Below are 11,463 nucleotides of genomic sequence, written 5' to 3' on the forward strand. Positions count from 1 at the left end.
CGTCCTCCCCTTTACCTCGGGTAACAACTAGACGAGCTCGTCCGGCGCATTCCGTATAGAATCTCCGGATGCTGCGGTGTATGTCTGGACTGCGCGTCTTGTGTTGCTTGTCTCCTTCCGCGCATACTCTCTTCTACGTTACCCGTATCCTTGTGCCGTTTTGAAAGTGTCCCTTCCGCCTGGCGTTATCGCGGATGACTCTGGGAACTGCCCGACGCTGAATCCTGTTGCATTGCGGTCGGGATCACCATCCATCCCTATCCACGTCCTTGTGCCCTACCCTTATGGTTGACCTTTCTGCGTGGCGTGTGGATGACTCTCGCTTCGGCCTGACGCCTAATCCTGTGGCCTCGCAGTCTGGATCAACGTGTGATCCTTATCCATGTCCTTCTTCTATCCTGATTGTCCTTTCCGTGTGGCGTATGGATGACTCTCGCTTCGGCCTGACGCCTAATCCTGTCGCCTCGTACCCGTTGTTAGACATCTGACGTTTCTGCTGTCTGCTCGTTTAATTGTTGCTTGAGCTCGCCAACGTGAACTGTCTTTTCTTTCTTCGACTGTGTGTGGCGAATTTTGCGGATCACTGGAGAGACGAAATCTACAACCTGGTAAGGGCCATCGTACCTCGGGGCTAGTTTTGCAGCGAATCCTTCGGCCGCTTTGGACAGGTGATGTTCCTTGGCCCACACTATGTCGCCCACCGCCGGTGACCATTGCCTCCTTCTCAGATTGTAGTGTCTGGCTTGGTCCTGGGACGCCTTTTCCATATTTCGCCGCACGATCTCAAATACCCCTCCTAGTTTGTTGGCATTTTCCTCAGGGGTCTCCGTAGCTCGTCCAGTGCCTAGGGTTTCCTTATCATATAGGCTGCTGGGTAGACGTGGTTCCCTTCCCTGTTCACTGCTAGCATAATCTCCGGCCACTTCTCGACCCAGTTTCTCTGGTCCTGCCCTTCGAATTGCGCAATCATGGTCTTGACCGTTCTGTTTGCTCGTTCGGTTGGATTCTCTTGTGGTGTGTATGGTGCGGTGAATTGTTGCCTGATACCCATCTCAGCCAGGAAACCTTGTCCGTTATGACCACCTTCGGGACCCCGTACCTTGCGATTATGCGTTCCCTAAACGCCTTCTTGAGCGACTCTGCTGTCGCACTGCGCAGGGGCACCAGTTCCGTCCATTTCGAGAACCTGTCTATCATGACCAGCAGCATTTGATTCCCGTACTTAGATCTTGGTAGGGGTCCAACGAAGTCTGCACATACCGTGGCCCATGGTTTTTCCGGCACTTGGGTCAACATCTTCCCGGCCGCCTGCATCTGATTGGGCTTAAACCGCATGCAAATTTCGCATTTTCTTACGTGGGCTCGGGCGTCTCTATGCATGCCTGGCCAGTAGTATCGGGCTGCCAACCGTCCAATTGTCCTTCGGCTTCCTACGTGTCCCGCAGACGGTGCGTCGTGGTTCTCCCTCAACACTGCTTCTCGTAGCGACTTTGGGACGCACATCTTCCATGACGCGACGTCTTCACTGCCTGTTCGGTGAGGTATGTTTCTGTATAGTGTGTCACCCTCAATAACATAGTCCGGGTACTTCTGCGGTTGGGTCTTTATCTTAATGCGTCGGCCACCACGCTTAGCTGACCCTTTCTGTACGCTATCTCAAAGTCGTACTGTTGTAGCTCCAGGGCCCATCTGGCGATCCTTCCTGAAGGGCTTTCTATGCTGTTGAGCCACTTCAGGGCCATGTGGTCGGTTACTACCTTAAAGTGGTAACCTTCCAGATATGGCCTGAGCTTCCGGATCGCCCAGACGATCGCCAAACACTCCTTCTCCGTTGTCGAGTAGTTCTTTTCCGCGCCGTTCAGTGTTCGGCTTGAGAAGGAGATTACTCTTTCGCCCTTTTTGGTGTCCTGGGTCAGTATCGCTCCGATGCCGTAGTCGCTGGCGTCTGTTTGCAGGATGAAAGTTCTACTGAAGTCCGGGCATGCTAGCACCGGATCTGCCACGAGTCTTGCCTTTACTTCCTCAAACGCCATCTGGTGCTCTGGTGTCCACTCCCACTTACTGCCTTTGCGCAGCAGGTCGTTCAGGGGTTTGGCGATTCTGGAAAAATCTGGTACAAATCGGCGGTACCACGACGCTACTCCTAGGTACTGCCGGAGCTCTTTGACAGACGATGGCGGTTCTAGTTCGGCGATGGCGGCTACTTTTTCTGGATCTGTTCCTATTCCCTCGCTAGTCACTCGATGTCCCAGGTACAGCAGCTCCTTTTTGAAAAATTTGCACATTTCTGGATTCAGCCTCAGGTTTGCCTCCTTTAGACGCCGGAACACTTCCCTCAGGTTTCTTTTATGTTCTTCCAGCGTGCGACCGATCACTATTATGTCATCCTGGTAAGCGAATGCGTGAGGTGACATCTCGGGGCCAATTACTTGGTCCAAGACTCGCTGAAACGTTGCCGACGCCGAGTGAAGTCCGAACGGCATTACCCTCCACTGAAACAGACCTTTGCCTGGTACCGTAAACGCCGTATATTGCCTGCTACTCTCTTCCAGTGGGATCTGCCAGTATCCATCCTTCAGGTCCAAACTGCTGATGTACCGCGCTTCCCTTAGTTGATCTAGGATGTAGTTTATGCGGGGCATTGGGTAGGCATCCTTCACTGACTTCGCGTTGATCTGCATGAAGTCGACACACAGTCTCCACTTGCCTGTCTTCTTTTTCACCATCACGATGGGGGAGCTGTATGGGCTTTTTAAATGCTCTATGAACCCCATTTGGAGAAGCTCGTCCACCTTTGCGTTGATTTCCCCTTGAATTTTTGGGTTCTTTGGGTAGTATCTCTGCTTGATTGGCTTGTCGTCCTTCATTTTGATCTGGTGTTCTGCCATATTCGATGTTCCCGACATAGTGCTAAGTCTGCCTGCTCTGTTTCAAGGAACGCTGTAGTATCGTCCAACTCGTTTACTTGTTGAACGACTGCTACTGATAGCTTCTCCTCGAGCCATCCATTGGCCAATCCACTACCCCGGGTAAAATTAACAGGCTCATGGTCACTTGTTTGTTGCCGAATTTGACCTCCACCTCGAGCTGCGCATTAATTCCGCCGCACCTTCCATCTGCCAACCTAACTTGCCGTCTCGTCCTGGTAATCTTTCCTAGAGCAGCAATACTGTCCGCCAATTCTTCGCTAACGAAGCTTGCCGTTGCTCCGGTGTCGATTGTGGCTTTTCCTCTCCCGGTCCACGGGAGAGTCCAAAGTCCGGTGGAGTTCCGTTATCCTGTTTTTGCACACGCCACTCTTGCTTCGCTTGCCCGCGAAGTCTCCATTCTCTCTCGATCTCCATGCTTGGTCTCCAAACTCTCTCGCTTTCCGTCCTTGGTCTCCAAACTCTCTCGCTCTCCCTCCTTGGTCTCCAAACTCTCTCGCTCTCCATCCTTGGTCTCCAAACTCACTCGTTCTCCATCCAAGTCTCCAAACTCTCTCCTCGCCGCGTCGTTACTACGCGAATTCGCCGCGTATCTGGTAAGCGGCCGGCCATCTGCTGCTGCTTCCATTTGTGGGGAGTTATTCAACTCCTCACACAATAATTGTTTTTATAATGAGTGCATACATTTTATACAAAGCCTATATGTACCACAATAAGTGTGTATCAAAAAGAGCTATAAATAGAAGCCAGACTAACGATCTGGATAAGATTTAAATAAATTGAGCACAAACAATTATTATAAAAATATGTTTCAAAATAAAAATTAAAATCCAATATTTGTAAATGTATGCAATGACATAATAAACATAAAAAGATTCTTGTAGATTCTTTCAATACTGCAAGAACTTTAGTACATGAAAATAGGGCAGCGATAAATAAAACGAATTGGTTAAAATTATCTAAATTACTGATCAAATTACGTACAAATCTAATAACTGTCAAAGATAGGTATAATTTAAATATATCGATACCGACAATTTTAAATACACCTTTGACAATAGATCAAGACATAGACCTAACAGAAAAGGAAGATTCCGATTCGAGCGAAGGAATCGAAATAAAAGAAAAAGATCTACATGATCTAACAATTCCTGCAGTTATAACAATAACAGAAGCAGAAGAAGAAGAAGATATAGAATCAGATGTAAGCGTGCCAGACACAAAAGAAAACATAATGGCAGATCAAGCAGCCCAAAGGGCTTATATAAAAGATATCTCGAATGCCATCCCGGAATTTAACGGGCAAAAGATACATCTTCAAAGATTCATAACAGCCTTGAAGTTGGTTAACTTGACTAAAGGCATATTCGAAGATTTGGCTGTAGAAGTCGTTAAATCCAAAATTATAGGATCTACACTATACAAAGTACAGAATTAAACAACAATAAATTCAATAATAAACAAGGGAGAACGCTATAGTCGAGTACCTCGACTATCAGATACCCGTTACTCAGCTAAATGGAGATATGCAAGCAGCAAAGCGAGATTAAAATGCGCCACCTACCGGCGGTATACAGATTTAAGCGTTATGGGCGTTAGAGTGGGCGTGGCAAAATTTTTTTTAGGATTAATCGATAAATATTGACGAGACCAATACATTTCAGTTAAAATTTTTTATCTAGCATGAAAATTGTGGGCGTCACAGGTTTTTGCGGTTTGTGGGCGTTAAAGTGGGCGTGGCAAACTTTTTTTTGGGTCAATCGATAGGTATTGATGAGAACATTACATTTCAGTTAAAATTTTCTATCTAGCATCAAAACTGTAGGAGCCACAGTTTTGGGCGGTTTGTGGGCGTTAGAGTGGGCGTGGCAGTCTACTGAAACAAACTTGCGCTGCGTAAGAAGCTCAGGAATCTGCACGCCAAATCTCAATAGCCTAGCTCTCATAGTTTCCGAGATCTCAGCGTTCATCCGGACAGACGGACAGACAGACAGACGGACATGGCTAGATCGACTCGGCTAGTGATCCTGATCAAGAATATATATACTTTATGGGGTCGGAAACGCTTCCTTCTGCCTGTTACATACTTTCCGACGAATCTAGTATACCCTTTTACTCTACGAGTAACGGGTATAATAAATTGCAAAACATTATAGTCGGCGAAACATCCGACGTAGTCAAAGCGAAAATGGCGAAATCAAGCCAGAAAGGCAAAACAGCCGAGAAATTTACTTCAGAAATAGACAACTTACGAAAGCTCCTTGAAGATTCGTACATTGACGAAGGCCTACCAGCCGAACACGCTGACAAATTCAGCACAAAAGAAGCCATTACCACAATGGTTAAAAATTGTGAGCATGGCCGACTCAAAACAATCCTTGAGGCAGGCAACTTCTCATCAATGCATGAGGCTGTCACCAAATATATACAGTGTAGTACGGAAACGCATTACCCAGCCAGTTTCGGGAAACTCGCAGACCCCTTTACATACAATAAATTAAAAATACCAACGGTATATACCATAAACCTCAATCTCAATATCTTCGTACCATTTATTAATTCAGAAACAGGAAGGCAGCTTACGTTCCTTGTGGATACGGGAGCAAATATTTCACTTTTAAAAGAAAATGCAGATACCTTTAGCAACATTTAAATAAAAAATACAATAAATATTCAAGGAATAGGCGAGGGAATCATAAAATCCAAAGGACTTGCACCAGTAGAACTCCAAACAGACAAATATATAATTCCATATAATTTTCATATAGTAAATAAAGATTTTGCAATTCCATGTGATGGAATAATAGGAATAGATTTTATAAAAGAATTAAACTGTCAAATAGATCTTAACCCTACAGAGGATTGGTTTATAATAAGACCAAATAATATAGACATTCATATTTATATTCCAATAACATATACTTCTGGTAATAATACAATTCTACTACCAGCCAGATCTCAAGTAGTACGAAAAATCAAAATAATGTTCGATACTGATACTATATTAATACCAAATCAGGAGATTCAACCTGGTATTTACGTTGCCAATACTATCACATCAAAACAGAATACATTTGTCCGATTACTCAACACAACCAGTACTGATCAATTGATTGGTATAACAAATTTAAAATGTGAACCAATTTCCGATTATAATGTAATTCAAAACACTTCAAGTAATAGAGAGCAAAACATCATACAAGAACGAAGAAAAATTTTCCAACTCAATTTAAACAACAATTAACGGAACTATGTGGAAAATATACTGACGTATTCGGTCTTGAAACCGAATCAATAACAACAAACAATTTTTACAAGCAGAAATTGACATTGAAGGACGATGAACCGATCTATATAAAAAACAAGGGAGAACGCTATAGTCGAGTACCTCGACTATCAGATACCCGTTACTCAGCTAAATGGAGATATGCAAGCAGCAAAGCGAGATTAAAATGCGCCACCTACCGGCGGTATACAGATTTAAGCGTTATGGGCGTTAGAGTGGGCGTGGCAAAATTTTTTTTTGGATCAATCGATAGGTATTGACGACACCAATACATTTCAGTTACAATTTTGTATCTAGAGTGCAAATTGTGGGCGTCACAGGTTTTCGCGGTTTGTGGGCGTTTAAGTGGGCGTGGCAAACTTTTTTTTAGATCAATCTATAGGTATTGATGAGAACAATACATTTCAGTTAAAATTTTCTATCTAGCATCTGTAGGAGTTACAGTTTTGGGCGGTTTGTGGGCGTTAGAGTGGGCGTGGCAGTCTACTGAAACAAACTTGCGCTGCGTAAGAAGCTCAGGAATCTGTACGCCAAATCTCAATAGCCTAGCTCTCCCTGTCTGTCTCAGACGGACATGGCTAGATCGACTCGGCTAGTGATCCTGATCAAGAATATATATACTTTATGGGGTCGGAAACGCTTCCTTCTGCCTGTTACATACTTTCCGACGAATCTAGTATACCCTTTTACTCTACGAGTAACGGGTATAATTATCGAAGCCCGCACAGCCAAGTTGAGGAAATTCAAAAACAAGAAGGAAAATTAATCAAAGACAATATAGTCGAGCCATCTGTATCAGAATACAACAGCCCACTTCTACTTGCCCCAAGAAAACCCTTCCGGGTTCAAACGAAAAGAAAAGGCGACTAGTAGTTGACTATCGTCAAATCAACAAAAAACTTCTGTCTGATAAATTTCCACTCCCAAGAATTGATGACATCTTGGACCAACTAGGTAGAACAAAGTATTTCTCATGCCTTGATTTAATGTCAGGTTTCCATCAAATTGAACTAGAAGAAAATTCAAGAAACATAACGTCGTTTTCAACGAGCAGTATCGTTTTACGCGATTACCTTTCGGATTAAAAATAGCCCCAAATTCATTTCTGGACTTGAAGCTTCTCAAGCATTCCTCTATATGGATGATTTAATAGTCATTGGATGTTCCGAAAGACATATGCTCAAAAACCTAAAAGACATCTTTGAATTATGCAGAAAATACAACTTAAAATTACACCCACAAAAATGTTCATTTTTTATGCATGAAGTGACCTTCCTTGGTCATAAATGCACAGACAAAGGAATCTTACCAGACGACAAGAAATATAATGTCATAAGAAACTATCCAGTCCCACATGATGCAGATAGCGCTATACGATTTATAGCATTTTGCAATTATTATAGACGTTTCATTAAAAACTTCGCCGACTATTCACGGCACATAACTAGATTATGTAAAAAGAATGTTCCATTTGAATGGTCTTCCGAATGCCAAAAATCACTCCAATATTTAAAAGATAAGCTTATAGAACCAACTTTGTTACAATATCGTGATTTCCTTAAAGAATTTTGTATAATAACGGATGCAAGTAAACAAGCATGTGGAGCGGTATTAACGCAAAACCATAACGGACTCCAACTCATTTACAAAAGCTGAAAGCAATAAAAGCACTACAGAACAGGAACTAGCAGCAATTCATTGGGCAAATACACACTTTCGACCATATATTTATGGCAAACATTTTACAGTTAAAACCGATCACAGACCACTAACATACTTATTTTCAATGGTCAGTCCTAGTTCAAAACTCACGTGCATGCGGCTCGAATTAGAGGAATACGACTTCGCAGTCGAGTATCTAAAGGGAAAATATAACTTTGTGGCAGACGCCCTTTCTAGAATAACAATTAAGGATCTTCAAAATATTACGGCAAATATATTACAAGTCACTACAAGACAAAAAAGTAGACAAAATTCCTGCGCAGGAAAAGATAAAGTAGAATTGCCTAGGCAATCTCACGTAAAAGCTTCTAAGCCCAACGTATATGAAGTCATTAACAATGACGAAGTACGTAAAGTAGTGACCTTGCATGTGAATAATAATCTATGTTTTTTCAAACATGGAAAAAAAATTACAGCAAGATATGATGTTGGAGATTTGTATACTAATGGAAGTCTTGACTTAGGTCAGTTTTCCAAAGGCTTGAACTGCAGGCTGGTAAACAAAAAATTACCCAACTCAAAGTGGCACCATGGGAAAATATCTTTGAAAATATTTCAATAGATAAATTTAAAAAAATGGGCAACAAAATATTAAAATCATTAAGAGTAGCGCTACTCAACCCGGTGACCCTAATAACAACTAATAATGAAAAGGAAGCAATATTGTCTAATGTAGACGACCCTATTCAAGGAGGACATTCAGGTATAACAAAAACCTTGGCCAAGGTCAAAAGACACTACTATTGGAAAGGAATGAGTAAAGACATAACCCAGTACATACGTAAATGTCCAAAATGCCAAATGTCAAAAACGACAAGACATACTAAAACTCCTTTAATACTTACTGAAACACCAGAAATGGTATTCGATAAGGTAATTGTGGATACGATCGGTCCACTGCCGAAATCAGATCAAGGAAATGAATATGCAGTCACCTTAATATGTGATCTGTCAAAATACATTGTTGCCATACCAGTACCTAATAAAAATGCAAAAACGGTAGCAAAGAAGAATTCGAAGAATTTGTTCTAAAGTACGGTCCAATGAAGACGTTCATTACGGACATGGGAACAGAATACAAAAATTCTTTAATCGAACACCTATGCAAAAACATAAATATCAGATATATAACATCGACAGCACACCATCATCAGACTGTCGGAACTGTGGAACGAAGCCACAGAACCTTTAATGAATTTATACGTACATACATGTCAACTGATAAAACGGATTGGGATATATGGCTAAAATATTTTGTTTATTGTTTCAACACGGCACATGATGGCACATGATTATGGCACATGATTATTGTCCATATGAGTTAGTGTTTGGTAAAACTACAAATTTGCCTCAACATTTTAATAGCATAGATAAAATTAAACCTCTATATAATGTAGAGGACTACGCAAAAGAATCTAAGTTTAGACTAGAACAAGCATTTAAGAGAGCTAGGTTAATGTTAGAATCTCATAAAAAGAAACAGAAAATTAGATATGACAAAAATACCTTAGATTTTGATTTAAAAATAGGAGATAAGGTTTTATTGAAAAATGAAACAGGGCATAAGCTAGACTTTAAATATACTGGACCTTATAAGGTTGAAAGTATAGAAGAAAACGATAACATAGTAATTTCAAATAACAAAAATAAAAAACAAACAGTACATAAGGATAGGTTAAAAATGTTTATTTCATAATCACTTTAATTCTCTTATAAATATATCACGTATGACCATACATAAATTAAGAACCATAATTATAATGGAAATATAATACAAAATAAAAAAAAAAAAAAAAATACAAAAAAAAAATACTTTTTGATTCGAAAAAAAAAAAAAATTAAATAAATAACACAAAAAAAAATATTTTTATATTATTATAAAACAAGATGTTCATTTATATTTCATATACATATAGTAAGAAAATAACTTCTTAGACTTACGTTATTTACAAACGTTACAAAAGGAGGGAGATGTAGTATGCATGTATCATTGTAGCGAGTACCCACTGTACCGACACCAACATTGTGTTACAGTGTACTTAAACAAATACAAAAGTGCCGGCCGCTAAACTTTTGCGGCCAGCCGAAATATGAATACGCCTCAGAGCCCAACTTATGGGAAGTGCTAGTGTCAGCATATTCCCATGGCCTGAGTGCAGACACATACAAGGCATGCATGTACAACTTCTCTCGCGCTCTCAGTGCTACCAGCACAAATACAATTGCGAGCATATACTTCGATATATATATGACGGCCGCTGCCAATGTTCGCAGGCAGCGCAGCCGCAAATAGCTAGCTGTGTCATTCATATTTTGACGATTCCCAAATAAAGATCTGCCCACGGCAGTTAAAACAAATTACAAATCTTTCAATTAAAATATCATAATGCCAAACATAATTTGAAACACAACAGTGTCCACTGAGAGAATGTTTGCATCCTCAATTACTATTTGATTTCGGAAACAGTTTACTGGGTTGTCAGTTGTATCTTTAGTATAACTTAGCGACTGTTCACTATGTATAGTGGCTGTATCTGATTCTTGTACGTCCTCTAGGGCGTTTATGTTCTGGCGAGACAACGCGTCCGCCACGAGATTTTCTTTGCCTGGTTTTGAACCAGTTTTGCGCCATGATCGTCAATAATCCCCTTCCAACTCTTCAGCTTTGCGTTAGAATTTTTGTCCGAGACGGCAAAGGTAAGTGGCTGGTGATCGGTAGAGATCTGCAAGCCTTCACTCACTAATTCCGGAGGTTTTTCAGTGCCCAAACAATGGCGAGGAGCTCTTGCTCGTTGGTTGCGTAATTCTCTTCGCTGTCGCGCAGGGCACGTGATATCATTGTGATTGGGCGGCCATCTTGAGATAGTACCGCCCCTAGACCAAAGACTGACGCATCCGTTGTTAAATCGAATGGCCTCTTAAAGTCTGGGTATGAGAGCAAACAGTCCCCTGATGCCAAGATTTCTCGCTTCTGTCAAACGTTTATCTTTTCTTTGTTCATATTGATGTCAATTTTTCTTGACTGATATTTGCTGGTTTTCCCATTTTCTCTCTTTAGAATATTCGTTAGAGCTCTTGTGATTGTCGCGAAGTTTTTTATGAAACACCTATAGTAGCTTGCTAGCCCCAGAAAGGATCTGAGGTTGAAAAGCGTTTTTGGTGGGAGAAATTCTTGTATGGCTTTTACCTTTTCAGGTGAAGTTCGAAACCCCCCTTGTGACACTATGAACCCCAAGTATTCAACGCTCTTTTTAAAGAACTTTGATTTCTCTTGGGATACTCTCATGCCTGCCTCTAAGAGTTTCGTTAAGATCCAATCCACGTCCCTAACGGGGTCCTCCTTTGTTTTCGAGAAAATTATAAAGTCATCTACGTACAAATTAGTTTTATTCGATGTTGTTGATATAAAAAAATATAACTTTCATTTTTAAATGTTTGACCTTAATTCACAATCTCACTTATACATCAAGACACTTTTACTTTTAATTCTTAGGTATGACCGATCGCGGCTTCAATCCGAAATAGACT

The sequence above is a fragment of the Drosophila suzukii genome, unplaced genomic scaffold (genome assembly GCF_043229965.1).
Source record: "Drosophila suzukii unplaced genomic scaffold, CBGP_Dsuzu_IsoJpt1.0 scf_4, whole genome shotgun sequence".
Lineage (NCBI taxonomy): Eukaryota > Metazoa > Arthropoda > Insecta > Diptera > Drosophilidae > Drosophila > Drosophila suzukii.